We start from the raw sequence: 16683 nt of genomic DNA, 5'->3' as shown, positions 1-16683 counted from the left end.
TCTCCGTTTTGACGTATCGAATAAACGTAAATGTCTCTACTTGTGGTTAAATAAATGACTTATTAGGTCAAATAATAATGAATAATAATAAATTACCGGTTTAATTAGCTTAAATTAAAATCAATCTTAGAAATTACGAAAAGTAAAACAAAGTTGTGGCTAAATTAAAGAAAGGAAACAGTCTAGTCTACGATAGCGCAAGTAGTGCTGTGTTGGTAGTGAATAACTCTTTAATGGTTTGATGGTTAGTTCAAATCTGTTCAACTATTGAAAAACAAAAACAGTTAAGGAATATAATCTTGTAATGATAAGGACCTACCCTTGAATTATATTATCCAACTTTATATACAATAACTTGGACCAACTCAAAAAGTTGAAAAATAGAATCATTCACCAATGGGACTTAAGGATGGCTGGTTGAAATAGTTCAAAATAAAAACATATACTATCTTCTTCTAAAGGTTAACAGTACAACGGTATAGGCTATAGAAAAGTGTTATTCGTTATATTCACATTTATATGTTAGTACCAATAAGTAAAATTAAATTCAAGCGGTAAACAACTTCCTGGCCTAAAACTATGTTCAATACTATCAACCACATCATAATGTCACCATTATACAAGACTTCACAAACTATACTTTGTAATTGTTCAACCAGTTGTACTGTAGTCCAGAATATCGCACATAAAATCGCCTGTGTGTGTGTGCGAGGCAGCCTCCAAGACAAGAAGGGCTAATCAGCAGAGCGTGGGGGGTGAGGAGGGGGAGGATGAAGGGGCCAAGTTAGCGATTTAATTAGCGTTTGTCGCACAGTTTTCTGGATTATTGTTGATTGCTTGCGTTAATGACTTGGTCTTGCTTGTAAGCTATAATTAGTTGGAAGAGCGAGGGGTTGGTAGAGGGGGTAGTTTCATGTCCCATTTGTCACTTTGAGCCTTATTCATGCCGCTCGCAATAGAATTCGTATAAAGCGGCGTAACTTTAATTGTCCGATATTAGATTCCAAGGACTAAAGACTGACCAAAGGTAAAAGAGGTAATTGGGGCTAACAAGGGTCTTGCCTCACTCGATTATTCGCCTTTTAATAATTCCTCGATGGACCTTTGACCGTCTGACCGGTAATTTTTCCTCGGCTCAAAGTAGTCGGTAATTGTTGCCTTTGAGTTAATTACCACTTTGTTCTTGTTCGTGTTAACCAACTGTCGCTCGATCGGTTCTTTAAACATGTATGCTTGCCGCGATCAATGTTTGTTCCTACATTAATTAGTATAACAGTTCTAATTCAATATGTTTTATGAAGGTTGTGCATAACTTTGATGTAAAAAACAAGGATGCATCATGTTAATTAATTACACAAGTTGATAAACAAATTTGCATACAATCGGAAAGTTAGCTTATAGAAAATATTGATACCAAAGGATGATTTGTAAAATAAATCGTCAGTAGATGTAGATACTGTGGTATAGTAGGTGTAGTCCAAATAAGTAACAAATTCGTATTTAGAAACTGATGCATCAAAGTATTGGCCTAATAATTAATTATAACAGTAGTAGTAAATGTAAATTTTTTTTAGATATTATGACTTCTTGCGTATCAAAAGTGCAAACAAAATGAAGTTGGCTATTAATAGAAATCAGCAGAAAAATACATTGTAAACATCGAAGTTTTCCTACTAAAAGAATACGCGGTGCACATAAACTATTTTAACATTATATAATTATCCAATAAACCTTAGAATATGACGTATTATATTAATAACAGGCAACGGTAAACAGAAGATAATTTAAACATTTTGAAGTTTTTACGTCTGACTTAATTACGGCGAATCCACCTCCAAAGTTTAAAGTTGGGCAAACATACCCGTAAACGAAGATCGCTAATTAACTCTTTAATTACAAAAACTGATCTTAAGTAATTGATGTTCTGCCAATTAATTAATGTAAACTTCGCTTCCAAATTGTTACAAATAAAGAACATCTCTTAAGTGTGAGAGTGTGATGGTTTGTGATGCATCGTGTTGTTTATTCGTTATATATTTATATTCTCGTTGTACCCTATGCATGATTAGTATGCATAGTTCTGATTATGGTGTAAAATGTATAGATTTGCATACAGTTTGCAGCGTGAAGAAACAAATAGTACATGGTGACATGAGTAAAATAATATTGGAATTTAGAAAGTATTGAAGGTGTACCTCAATAAGTTAGAAATTTCAAATTATTAACCAGATCATAATGAATGTGTATGTTAAAAGTAAAATACAGTACAGTAAATGTAACACATACACTACGTTTCAGACGTTACGGGCGCCTGTATCTTAAACCGATTTATATTTATACCAAAACTATTTATTCATGTTATTTGTCTCTTAATGATTTTCCACTCGCCTGAATTAATAATTTTTTGGCCTATGTTAAAATCTTTTGAAACAAATCCTCAAAATGACAAAAAAATTCAGTCTCAAAGTTTTTTTTTGTACCCCCGTGTTAAAACGTAGTTTTCGTAAAAAAATATTTAACAACGAAACTTTAGCTTAATCTAAGAATTTGTTTAACAAATTTGTTGTCTGTTACAATTTCCAGTGTCCAACTTTAGCAATTTTGTAAATTCCCCTTTAAAGTATTCACTTTTTTAGTTTGTAGTAAATATTTGTAAATAAAACCGGCAACATGAACTCAAATACGACAACCCTTCTCTTAAAAATCCAACGCCATAGTAGTTGTAAAGTACCACAGTAAACGCTCATAAATGATTCACTATTTTCATGATGAATTAAACAGCGATCGCCTAAGACAAACAGATCGAACGAAGCAGAAAGCTAACATTACAACTGATCAGAATGGCCAACTTTACAGCACAAAATCCGCCTTTGCGTTGATAGGTTGGTAATAGTGCAGGTGTGATGGCTATTAATGGAACATTGATCTATAAAATGTGTATCAATTGGCTAAAAGCCGCGACCGCTTTTTGGTATTTAATTGCCCATCGTATTAGTCTGACACGGCAAATATTTTGCTATCGCACTCTCACGGAGCTGTCACTGTTTGAATGCTTGGGTTTTTGTTGGATTTGTTTTTAGGTAGTTTTTTGTATTTACTGTACAAATAAATAAAAAAATTCAAGATACAATTAATTTTTATGCATTATCTGCTTTCTTTTCCAAGTTGCACGAGAGTAACTATCATCTTGTTTGAAAAAACACATTTTTCACACACATCATATCTGGATTTTAATTAAATATTTTAAATTTTGAATCCTTTTAAACACTTTGTGGTGTTTTAAATTTTTAGCACAATCCAAATACATTTTAAATAAAAACGCCCTAAACTATAAAAAACTTATTTGACATTCACAAGATGATACTGAATTAATTTCTCTTATGTTTCGTGTATACAGTAATTCTAGAACATAATTGGTCGCATAAGTTGAACATTGTAACTTTTAAACCTGCTAGAGCTCTAGGTGGCTGTATAACGATCTTGGAGAAATTAATTCATATGAAAATAGATTTTAGAACGTTTCAACCAAGTTTTCAGAATCAAAATCCTAAAAACTAGCGTCTTTCATAATAACCCTTATAGCAACCCGTGTGTTTCATGATGTGGTGCTTTTTTACCTACATACATTGAACAAACTACCCCCAGTCTTTACTTGCAAAGCCAGTGTTCAGCCCTTGTAAAGGGGTATAATTGAGTATTGTACAAACATAAAGGGCTTTGTCTTGCAGTGTAAGTCAGTTATTCCAACGGACAATGAGGCTATAACGCACTTACCTTTAACATTTCATGAGGCTCTTTAACCCTTCAATAATGTAAACATCAAAGTAATTATTTGCGTATATTCCTTGTAAATAGCTAGTACAGTAGTTGTATGGTTATGTTATCGTTGAAGTGATGGTCACAGCTAGCATTACTAATATAATGAAACATTTTAGTTTTATATTTCTTTAACTGTCATCGGGTTATTTTTAAATGCTTTGTGATAATGAATTTAACTTTTAAAAGGGTCAAACAAAATCTTTATTGCTGGAATGAATAACAAAGATTTAAGCCATAGCGGTGAAGTTTGTTAAGTTGCGTGTTTAAGACAACGAATATTTCTACGCGTTTTGTTTCCAAAAGTGTTTGACCCAATCAATTAAATACGATAGATTAAAAACATTTTTAGGATTTCTGGATAGTATTGAGTGTTATGATTTTATGCAACAGCAATTCAATAATGTTTAGCTCTGGCATATTGCCTTTATGTTTACAATTTACCAGAAGACAATTAGTTCTACGTTCTACCCAATTTATTTTACTACCATCACAAGGAGTAAAGTAAATGTAAAAACAAAATTAGCTCAAGTATTTAATTCCGAAAATGTTATTGTCAGCACCTCTTACTAGTACAGTGTAGTTGGATGACTAAAACTGTACTTGGAGGATATTTGCTAAAAAAAACAACACATGTATTATTTCCACATACAATTTTTTACATTTTCCACAAAATGCTCAATATTTTCAACCAAATGTATATCCTGTTATTTCAAATATATTTCAAGTGTTCTAACAGCATTTCTGTTGTTTCAGGATCGGTGGTGCCGCCGTTTTGAGAGCCGCTCGGTACATTGGACCATGTACATAGTACATATGGTGGCCACCCCGATGTACATTGTACATAGCCCTGGTCTCGCAGACCGATGTACATAGAGACGCCGCGTCCGTCGTCCAATCGTTCTTCAGCACTTGATTTCCTCAGAGAATTGTTTAAATAACATGTTAGCTGTTAAATTGATCCACCGAATGTCAACACTTAGACACGTCGTGATTCTAACTGTCCAATCGGAAATTATTGCACAGTCTCTTGATGATATTGTTCTGATTACCGATCAGTGTAGCTTTAAATTACAACAATGTTTAGTGTTTAAATTTTATAAGGTGTAAATTTTAAGAGTCTTTACCTATTCTGATCCAACTGTGCGATTTATAATAGTGGAGGTTTTTAACTCAACTCAAGGACAAAATAATTTAAAATTAATAACTTTATGGTAAACATAGATTATACGATCACACTCATTCAATGATGTCTTGTCCTTGTGAATCAGATGATGACAATTATTATACTGTGTTATTGTCCGGTAGCTCGTGAATACGTTGATATGATAAAAGTTATATTACTAACGAACTCTAAATATATTACAAATAAATAGGCTACAATTACTTTTATATACAGTGATTGAAAAAATACAGCTTTTTTAATAGTCAAGCAAAGACTGTTAAATTTTCCCAAAATTACAGAAACATTTCTTAAATATAAACTTAATCTGACGTCATCAGAAAAACATGCTTCTGATTTTACAATTGAATTTTACAATAAATAACCTTACACCAGCATTGCTTGTTTACGTCAAAGTCAAAGCTATAATTTATCACAAATTAATGTTTAAAATCATGGGTGCTAGAAATTGATTCCATATTTTAATTAAGGCTATCGAGGAAATATATTGTAATTGTTCTTTTTCTATTTCAGAACATTATAAGAAATGGACAAAGACTCTTAAGATTTTTATGTTAAAGTGATGATTGTACTTAGTTATTTATATACACTAAGGTAAAAATTCCTTACTCTAATGACAATTTGTACTTAAATTTTACAAAACGTCTGTGGCTAATCAAATATTTTTTTGTGATAATGGTTTAAAGCAATATGATTGTGATGCATTTCAAATTGTTTGGATATTTCTCTTAAAAGAATTCTCATCTAAAAAAATCTTTCATGATGTGACTAAGATAAAATCGTAGTTTTAAGTAACCTTTCATAGAGGTTGTAATTTTTAATTGACGTTCATTCGAGTTAGCGTAAATACGGCATCAAACCCCATTTGTAATGTAATGTTCAACGATGGATGATGTTAATTCGTTTTATTATATGTCTATTTTGAGATGTCTTCATCTTAATGTTGGAATTTCGTTTGTAAAGTATTTACGAGAATTTACGCAAGTTTTCTCCGACTGTGGTGTATTGTACATAGTCCGCTGCAAGCGTACTTTGGTTGTGTTGTTGATTTTTGTTATTGCAACACTGCATATATTTATTTGTTTGTTTTTATTAACTTTGTTGAGGTTTGTCATTTGAGTTGTTGTTATTGGTCCGACTCATTCGGAAAGAACAAGCAATTTAGTCCAATTGATTACAGTATTGTTTAGAAGTGTTCGATTTGGTTTACAGAGGAATACCGTCTGGAAATTTTGTACTTAACTTAGTGTTAGTTTATTTATACACAGTATTTTTCATATTGTTTTATTCAAGCTGCTACTACCATCTATGCATAGTCTAAGAGCCAACGGCCTTGAAACGATTTGCACTCATCTATGTCTTCACGACTTATTTGATTGGAGTTTTCAACGTCAAACAAGGCGTTGTTTTTTCTATCATTAGAGAGAGGTCTAAACTTCTCCAAATCCAGAATCGATCTTGCTCGGTATTGAAATAATAACCTTCAGATTTGAAGGTGAGGACCATACACTACTTGATTATCCTGACAGTTGCTCCTTATAGTCAAGATTTTACATAGAGGACGAGTAGTTCCGTTTCAGAAGATTAACTTCTGTTGCTGTATGGTAAATATATTTTAATCCTTAGCTATCAATTCTTTTGGGACAGCGACGCACTCTTGGTTGCATATTTTAGCTGGCTAGAAAAAAGTTGACTGTATCATGGAGTAAGATAATCAGTTGAAGCTCCGATGATCAAGGACGGCAAACCCAGTTCGAACTTTTAAAACGCTCTAAGGACTTTCCTAAGGATCAAATTCTAATTCTAAATAACCTATTTATGAATTTTGTTGATTACGTGTAACCTTTTTTCATTTTTTTTCTAAAACGGTCTGTTAGTTGTACGGAGAGTTGATATTTTTTAAGAGGTTGGCGGCCTCTTTTAACCTTGCATTTGCCCGTCCACATAGACTACAGATCTGTGCGTGGAACGTATCAACTTTGGCTCTTGGACTATCATATCCAGTTACCATGGACAGTGATGAACTGTAACTTTATTCTGTTCACTTATTTGACTCTTGCCCATTATCATTGTTCTTGCCATGCAGTATATCGCAATCTCGTCAGTATTTCAACAGAAGCAATAGGCGTACAAGGAGCCAAGAACCTGCTCAAACCTTGCAATAAGTTTGTGGCGCTAATCGTAAGAAGTAAGCTAGGAATTGTTAATATGTACATTGCTGTATATTTGTTGATGTGCCCTTGCCCGGTCCCTCATGACTCACAATAAAATGGATATTTCCAGAATCATTCGATGTCTTTATTACCTGTCATAAAAACTCCTTAGTCGTCTCTAGCTTAGTAGTGTAAGATGGAAATTATACCATACACAAAAAAGAAACATTAAAAGCAACGATTATGTTTGTTGCAGTGTCTAGCTGTGCTATATAATCATTGACAAGTTATTTGAAATGACTGTTTTCTTGAACGTTGAACAAGCTTGCATGAAATTGGAATAGTATAAAGAATAATTTATCAGAAAAAAATAACATTTTCTGTACTTGTTTGGTTTTTCTTATACAATTGCTGCGCGATTAATGCTTAGCAAATACAACAAGCTTATTGTTGTTATTCTTACTATCACAAATCATCACAGATGACTATGAATATGTGCATACTTACTTACATACGACTAATTATACGGCCTAATTAACCCTTCAAATAATACAAATGCATTTGGTTTACATAATTCTTCAGATTTTATAATATCACAAGAATTATATTTGTGAAGAAGAATTATAAGGTAAAACAACTATTTCCAAAAACATGTATATGTATGTCAATTGCTGAGAAAAATTATTTTAAATTTCACTGTTGGTGTCCAGAAGTGTCCAGAACCTTTCGAAATCAAATGAATTCCTAACTAATTTTGACCAAATGGAAACAAAGACAATTAGTATAACACAGAATTACCTCATAGAAGTGATTTCTTGTCGGAGCAAACGAAATTAGGATAAAAACATGAATGTAATTATTTTTGGTTTACTTGCTTGAAGTTGATAGTAACTGACATAAGCCTTTTACATTAACTTGTTTTTTATCTATTTAAACCCCTTACCCATGGGTTCTTACCCATGGAAGTTATAATTCACGAGGTCTGAAGGTGCAGACCAACCATTATATTAGCCGAAGCCCTGAGTTGGATGCAGTTGCGGTTCACAAAAGGCACATAGAAGGAGGAAGAACAACTTTAGTTTTATTGCTTCTGAATTATTTTGAATTCTGTAATGGTAAGGTAAATGGTAAAAAGCTCTGTAGATATCATCCTTTTTAAATATTCTTGATAAAATATAAATATTATTTAACGGAAGATTCAATTGTATCCAAAAATTAAAGTTGCATGTTAATGAATTCACAAGGGTACAGTTATTTTTAATTTCGTCTTATAATTAATTGTTTTTCTAATCTCCGTTCCATTTGAACAATTTTACGGAACAATAGAGCAATACAACAGGAGATAATTTTATAATGATAATAAAATAAAATATTAAGAAAAATCACAAACCCTTGAAGGGGGGACAGAATTAAAGTAAAATCTTGAAGTCTACACGTATTTCAAACTAGTGCAACTAGGGATAAAGTATTTTTCGTTCAACACGAACCTCATAGAAATATCTTATAGTATTACGAAGTAATCTTGTTTGTAATAAAATTAGTAATATTGATTTAAAATCTTACAAAAATATTCTAGGGCAAATTTGATGTGTCGCAAACGTCTCTCAGAATTGAATTGTTGATGATTAACAAATCCTTGGGACAGAATCAGCAGACTTGTTCTCCATACAATCCAAGAGGAACGTGCAAACATATCAAACATTCAGCAATGACATTTGACTGTTTGGTTATTGAGTTTACCTAAGAGAGCGAGACTTAATTATTTATAGAGACCAATTTAGCAACTGCAAGCCAAGTCTTTGCGAATATTATTCCGCCATTCAGCACAATGTTTAAACGTTTGTGTAGGTGTAAATACATGGCTATTTTAGGTTTTCATTGTTGTAATGTATGGTTTGAAAGCATGTTATTTTTCATTATAGCTAAATATGAGTTTAGGATAAACTCATTTTATATTATATAACATCCCTTTTGAAGCCGTCCGGCTTATGAACTAGCGCACCCGGGAATGGTAGAATGGGCTGATTAATGTTAGTAAATCACTCTATGTAGAGTTGAAAACAACAATATTGTTGTAAATTATTAGTTCTATTCGCCTAATAACTGTTACAATAAAACATAATCTTGAAAAAGTAAATCAGGTTTTTCAATGGACACATTTTGCCTTAAAATCCAGTTTTGGACCCAATTACACTTCACAATTTGCTCACGGATCTCCTCGTACTTAACTATTTTACTTAAACACTGCAGCAGATTATTTCTTTTTTATAATCTAATAGTAGGCTCTAGGCCATCTTACTTCTTCTAAATAGGAATAACGTACCGAACATGTTGTTTATTAAAACCTAACGCAAGTCTCTCTCCCACCACCAGATATCGCCCTCATCAGTCTACATACATCTCAAACACCAACCAAACTTGAAACACTCAGTAGACGGGTTTGTCCTTCCCACCACCAGATATCGCTCTCATCAGTCTACTTACATCTCATACACCAACCAAACCTGAGACACACAGTAGACACGTGTTCTCCCTCCCACCACCAGATATCGCTCTCATCAGTCTACTTACATCTCATACACCAACCAAACCTGAGACACACAGTAGACACGTGTTCTCTCTCCCTCCACCAGACATCGCCCTCAGTCTACTTACATCTCAAACACCAACCAAACCTGAGACACACAGTAGACACGTGTTCTCCCACCACCAGACATCACCCTCAGTCTACTTACACCTCAAACACCAACCAAACCTGAGACACACAGTAGACACGTGTTCTCCCTCCCTCCACCAGACATCGCTTTCATCAGTCTACTTACATCTCAAACACCAACCAAACCTGAGACACACAGTAGACACGTGTTCTCCCTCCCTCCACCAGACATCGCCCTCAGTCTACTTACATCTCAAACACCAACCAAACCTGAGACACACAGTAGACACGTGTTCTCCCACCACCAGACATCACCCTCAGTCTACTTACACCTCAAACACCAACCAAACCTGAGACACACAGTAGACACGTGTTCTCCCTCCCTCCACCAGACATCACCCTCAGTCTACTTACACCTCAAACACCAACCAAACCTGAGACACACAGTAGACACGTGTTCTCCCTCCCTCCACCAGACATCGCCCTCAGTCTACTTACATCTCAAACACCAACCAAACCTGAGACACACAGTAGACACGTGTTCTCCCACCACCAGACATCACCCTCAGTCTACTTACACCTCAAACACCAACCAAACCTGAGACACACAGTAGACACGTGTTCTCCCACCACCAGACATCACCCTCAGTCTACTTACACCTCAAACACCAACCAAACCTGAGACACACAGTAGACACGTGTTCTCCCACCACCAGACATCACCCTCAGTCTACTTACACCTCAAACACCAACCAAACCTGAGACACACAGTAGACACGTGTTCTCCCTCCCACCACCAGACATCACCCTCAGTCTACTTACACCTCAAACACCAACCAAACCTGAGACACACAGTAGACACGTGTTCTCCCTCCCTCCACCAGACATCGCTTTCATCAGTCTACTTACACCTCAAACGCCAACCAAACCTGAGACGACAGTAGACACGTGTTCTCCCTCCCTCCACCAGACATCGCTTTCATCAGTCTACTTACATCTCAAACACCAACCAAACCTGAGACGACAGTAGACACGTGTTCTCCCTCCCACCACCAGACATCGCCATCAGTCTACTTACACCTCAAACACCAACCAAACCTAAAACTCACAGTAGACACGTGTTCTCCCTCCCACCACCAGACATCGCTCTCATGTTCTCATCAGTTTCAGTTCGGTAATCACCCAACGTGTCGTTATTTTTAATTTATAGTCCGATTCCGTTGCCAAAACTCTAACAAGCGCTAGCTATTTGTATCTTATAATTAAACGTTTGACCCGCTTCCCTAGTCGGAGGCGCCGCGCGCCGCCATCTCTGATATACATCAAGACGGTGTCTGGTAATTATAGTTTCCAGTTTTTAACTCGATTGAGCGGTGTCTAAATTGGTTAGCTTTGGGGTAAACAATTAAAAGTTAGAAACTTTTCGAAGACGTAGATTATTTTAAGAACATCTTTGGAATATCTTTAATGTGTGTAGATTGTAGGAAATAGTTATTATGTCAATAGTTTGCGGAGTGGAACTTTACAGCACATGAGAGAAATGTTTACTCATGTGCAGAAAAGGCATTTTGCACTCGCGTTACACTTATAATTTTCCTACAGTTACAGTTTCCTACGCATATAAATAATTAGTCTTTAAAACACTAAACAACACGTTTTTAAGTTAGATTAAATCCAAGATTTAACGGAATGGGAACGAGGACAACTGCACGCACCAGCTGATTGTAGTCGTAATATTAAGTGGTGCCAACTTATTTTCAAGCGTACACGTATTACGTGCCTGATAAAAGCACGCTGTTTTGTGTTGTTTGGTATCTCATTTTTTACTAAAGTGCGGCAAAAAATGAGTGGGACAAAAGTAAGTAAATGCAGCAGTTAGTTAGCGTGCTGTAATCAGTGCAAGAAAGCCCACTTTGTCAGGAAACTTTAGGAAAATGTGTTTTCTCAATATGTTTAAAAACAAATATGAGGACTGATTATAATTTGATTTACGTAAAATGAGCCTGTAACGATCTAATTTTAAAGCGGAACAAAGATTTAAGCCTAATTTTTTAGACATTTTGTGTTCTACTAGGAGAAAGACAATTTGAGTCGCGTAAAGTAGACATTACCTTGTGTTGCGCCAAAATAGAAAACACTAAATACAATATTGTATATTTCGTACCTAGGGCCGAAAATGAGGGGTTGCCGGCTCGAGATAGTTTTTAAGTTCGAGAACTTACGATCGAGAGTCCGTGGTACGAACGCTATGCCACTATTCACCACAATAATAATTCACACTGATAGTCAACACAACTACAACTTTAGTGTGATGAAATAATTTGAGGAATCAGCAAAAACAATAATAAATAGTTGCTAGGCAGGTGACAATAAAACAATTCCATTGTAATGCTATGGATGGATTGATTTATGTTTTAAGAAAGTAAGCGAGCAGCTGTTTGTGCGGCCCTAGGGATGTAAAAACCTGCTCGGTCCCCAAATGACGATGACAGCCGGCATGTCCAGCAAAACGTAACTTTCAGCCACCAAAACGTATGTAAAACAGCTAAAAACATCATAGTGTGGTGAAAACAATCTGCAATATTACATTTACCTCAGCATAATACACTTAGAGGCCTTTCACAATACACTTCCATGGCGAGCCAAACTTGATTCCACAAAATCACATTAGCACAGAGAGATTGCTACTAATGTAGATCCATTACACTAATGCCTGCACAAGAAACTGCATCCATGGGAGGGGGAAGTTGGAAAAGTCAAAAGTGCAGCCTCTAATGCATTGTCAATTATTCTGATAAAACGTACATGGTTATACTTTCACGCAATAATGTCACCCTTGAAAGCGCGTAAAGCATGCTTAGAGAATTACAGCTGGAACATGCCCTGGTAATGGATACGCTGTCATTAAAATATTTACCCATCATTCCACATGATAAACTGTATGCGAGCCAACGTTGATCAAGACTGAATTGAGATTTATTATTTTTTATGGCGATGAATGGGAGGATAAGGTAATTATTCTGTATTAACGTAGTAATTGAGTTTTGGAATTAAAATTAATCATCTTTGGAATTTAAACATGGTGTTATCCAAAAGACTACTTTTATTACGACGTTTTATTCATACTGTGATGTAGTTATTTTAAAAGACTTGAATTTTACAAGTAAAAAAAAAAAAAAACAATACCGTTTCTCTTTAGATTAAAAGTATTTGTCCAACAATAAAAAAATCAGTTTTTTCTGTACTTAATGATTTTTTACTCCATTTTCATGTTTGAATCAAGGCGGACTACAAGACTTTTCTGTTTCAAGACTCGCTCTCATATATAACATATAAAAATCATGAGACTATGTGTAAATATGTGCAAATCTAAAGGGTTTAATAAACTGACTTGGTCATAGCAAATATAAGTTAGTCACACTCGACGCAAGCCATTGGATTTTAATTACAATTTTAAATTCAGAAATTCCGACTGTTATGTTTGGTTTTAACGGTCAATGAAGAACTGACTTACTGTATTTAATTTTTAACTTAGGAATTTTTATCGTCAGGTGAAAGATATTGCATTTAGGAGGCAAAAATGTCTTTTTATTGAAACATACCAAGAGTATAATAAAATGTTTCAGACGGTCAAGTTGCCTGGTTCTCCATTGTTTAATATGTCGGTTCAAGTTTTTCAAAATTTCTCAAAAATCTGAGAATTTATACGAAACTAACTAACACCAGCCAAGTGTAACTTACCCACTGCGGCTGTTCTATAGTTATACACCACATTGTATACACTATACAACGTCAACGTCCCGCCGGACTTGTTCCCTCTTTTGTCCACTTCTTGACCGTGTTTGCCCAGGCCCACTACTGTACCCATGCAGCCCCGCTGTACCCGCTGGCTGTATGACTACTGAAACATTTATCCAACTTTCAAAGCCTGGTGTTGTAGTTTGTTTGCTTGTTTGCCACTGTTTGCTGTTTGCTGTTAAGGTCGTTGTCGAGTTTGGGTGTTTGTACAGTTTGTTCGAGTGATTTAACAATTTAAAGACTCATAGGGGGATTGTATATGATCAGAAAAATATTGTATGTAAACATGTTAGACACAGGATATTATGGTTATATCACGTTTTCCACTAACTACATCCAATCAAGCCCTGACAAAAAATAAAAATACATGTTTAGGGGCATCATGCAGAATATCCTTACAACTCCGTATAAGCTCTAATTGACAACTTACTTTATTTTCAAAAACCAGAGCAATAGTAATACAACTATCTTTAGTATTTAAAAGAACTTTCCAAACTTATCAAGATAATTATTGGTTATCAGAGATCTGGCCGCTGAAGCTTTACAATGAGCTGAACATTGTTCTTATATCCTAACAGAATAGGTTAGGTTATGTAATGTTTATTTTCACAAAGTACTTTGGCTACAGCCTATAACAATTTATTAACAAAAATGCTTAAAACTGTTAAGGAAGAGCTTGAACATTTCAGCAATACTTCTCAAGTTATTGTGGTTCATTTTAAGGAAATACGATTAATTACGATTATTTGCAGTCGAGAACAACATTTTAAGTAGATTAGTTTAAACGATTTAAAATATAATTTTATATTGTCTATAAAAACATGCCAAAGTTTTATGATCTCTGAAAATGCGAATAAAAATTATGAAAACCTTTTTTTGTTTTGTGTTTACACTTACTTGGAAAATTGGTAACGTGATAATTATTTCCATGATTTGTAATGATTGAATATCAAAACATTTTATGCTAAGTGAAAATTACATAATCAACTATAGCAATATCAATGAATTAAAATTTAACGATAATTATACTGATCTTGACACACTTAATTGAAACTGTCTGAAACTAACAATTTTTTCGCTGCAATTCAACATAAGAAAACTTGTTGAAAACTTTATAGAACTTATTCTGTCCCAGTTTGACGATTATACAACAATAATGATAACCTGGGGCTTCAAGCGGCACCTAGCGCTGAGTGAGGGAAACTTGAGTATTAGTTGTAAAGTCTCTCACTCGCAGCGCCACACAGCAATTGTCCGGGTAGACGTCTTATTGAATAAACATTTGACTGAATCAACAACATACAAACACTCATGCATTTAATGTGTCTGAGATCCACCGATACTTTCAAATAAAAATAAAAATTTACAGTAAACTAGATCCAGCTTGAGATTATTTATACGAAAACCATGAATTTTTATTTTACATACAAAGGTTTGCCATATATTTGTGGATTAAATTTCTACAAATTTATTTTCCACAGAAAGCAATGTTTTTAATCAAATTAAAAAATTTAGAAGTACTTGTAGTTTGTTATTGAACAAACATGTTAAAATATAAATGCTTTTGTGTATTTTAAAAATTATTACTGAAATTGGAATAAACGTAGATTTGAAATAAACACTATTCAAGTAGAATCAAAAAATGTTATGGAAGATGAGAAGAAGAAAAGATAACTTTTTACACATCTACTATTTATTAGGGCGTGATAATCTATTATAGAAAAAAATATATAGGTGCTTTTTCAATATGATTTTTTCTTAATATGTTGTAATATGAAGTCCTTAAATGAAGTAATATATTTTACTTATCTATACATTATCATAGAGATATTAAATTCCTCGGGTACGTTTTGGTTTGTTTTGAAAAAGCTGAAAAAATGCAAGTTTACAGACATTTACATTATGAATATTTATACCATCCTCTTCTTCAAACTGGATTGGATTTAATATTATGATACCAAGGATTGGTTTTACTTCTTTGGAACGAAAACCAGAAATTTTATTTTGAAATGTTAAATTTTATTTTTTCTAAAAGGTTAAACTTACTAAATATAAAAAAAATCTCAGCATTAGCAAATATGAGTAGCAAAGTTGATATTGAAAAATATGGCCACAATATATAAACAAAATAATTTTAGATGCTAATACAAACAAGTTAAAACACCGACTACGAAGTTTTACAGTTTACATACATACCGATTACCATCTTATCCTTGACTACCATTGGGCAGCTCTAGACTATGTAGTATGGTACTGTAGTATGTACTAATGATTTTACCTGAGCAAAGCCCCTAGGTACTGATTAGTTTAACAGACCAGTTAATAAAATTAATCACAATTTAAATCGATGTATATAAAAATTCCTTTACGCCACACTACACTATTTTGACGAACTTCCCATGCAAGGATGTAGTCCAGAAAACAGCTGTTTGCCGCCAGCCTAATCAAATGGGGTTTCATTGCGTACTACTGTACTGTAATGAGTTTTACCGGACACCAAACAGCTGATTATACTGCATTTGGCAATGAGTGTTACTAAACAAAAACAGTGTTACTAAATAAAAGCTATGAGGTTATGAATTGTTGTTGTTAGTCCTTTAGTCAACATAAGTATTTATACAGATTTAGTAGTATGGCGTAAAATATCGTACGTCACTCGTCCAAAATGTGTTTACCAGACTCGTATGTTAATCCCGTACACTCGTCCGGTAAACATATATTTTCAGGACTAGTAACGTAATATACTATTTTGCCATAGCAAGCTTGTAAACTAAGGGAATTTCCGTCTGTATAATTAGATTTTTCCTAAAGTATTTCCTTAAACATGTCAAATTTCTTCCCCATAAAAGTGTTTTTTTTTACCAAATGGTTTAAGATTAAATAAATACATAAGCCGAAGTGATTGCAAGCATTCACAAATAACCCAAGCAAACTAAATAACTTTATCCATAATTCTAGTACAATAACAAAAACCATACTAACTTTGATAACAGTTTAAACTAACAATTATTTCATGGCAACAATATTAAAAGACACTGTTCCTTTGGTTACACCTTGCCTTTTACATTTTTCCAATT

The 16683-nt window shown here is 34.1% G+C and overlaps 1 protein-coding gene across 2 annotated transcripts in view; it reads left to right on the top strand.

Annotated features, from left to right (window-relative positions):
• The window catches only part of LOC129001884 (LIM domain transcription factor LMO4-A-like), a 335873-nt gene extending 328586 nt beyond the window's left edge, over positions 1-7287 (top strand). For both annotated transcript variants that reach the window (XM_054429344.1, XM_054429345.1), the window contains exon 6: positions 4573-7287. The gene's annotated coding sequence lies outside the window, so the exon portion shown is untranslated. The remainder of the gene's footprint in view (positions 1-4572) is intronic.
• Positions 7288-16683: the final 9396 nt, after the last annotated feature.

This window comes from Macrosteles quadrilineatus, unplaced genomic scaffold, assembly GCF_028750875.1.
Source record: "Macrosteles quadrilineatus isolate MER2022 unplaced genomic scaffold, UCM_ALF_1.0 Scaffold_8__2_contigs__length_117827958, whole genome shotgun sequence".
NCBI lineage: Eukaryota > Metazoa > Arthropoda > Insecta > Hemiptera > Cicadellidae > Macrosteles > Macrosteles quadrilineatus.
Note: the sequence above shows the minus strand (reverse complement) of the source record. Positions and strands in the feature narration are given on the sequence as shown.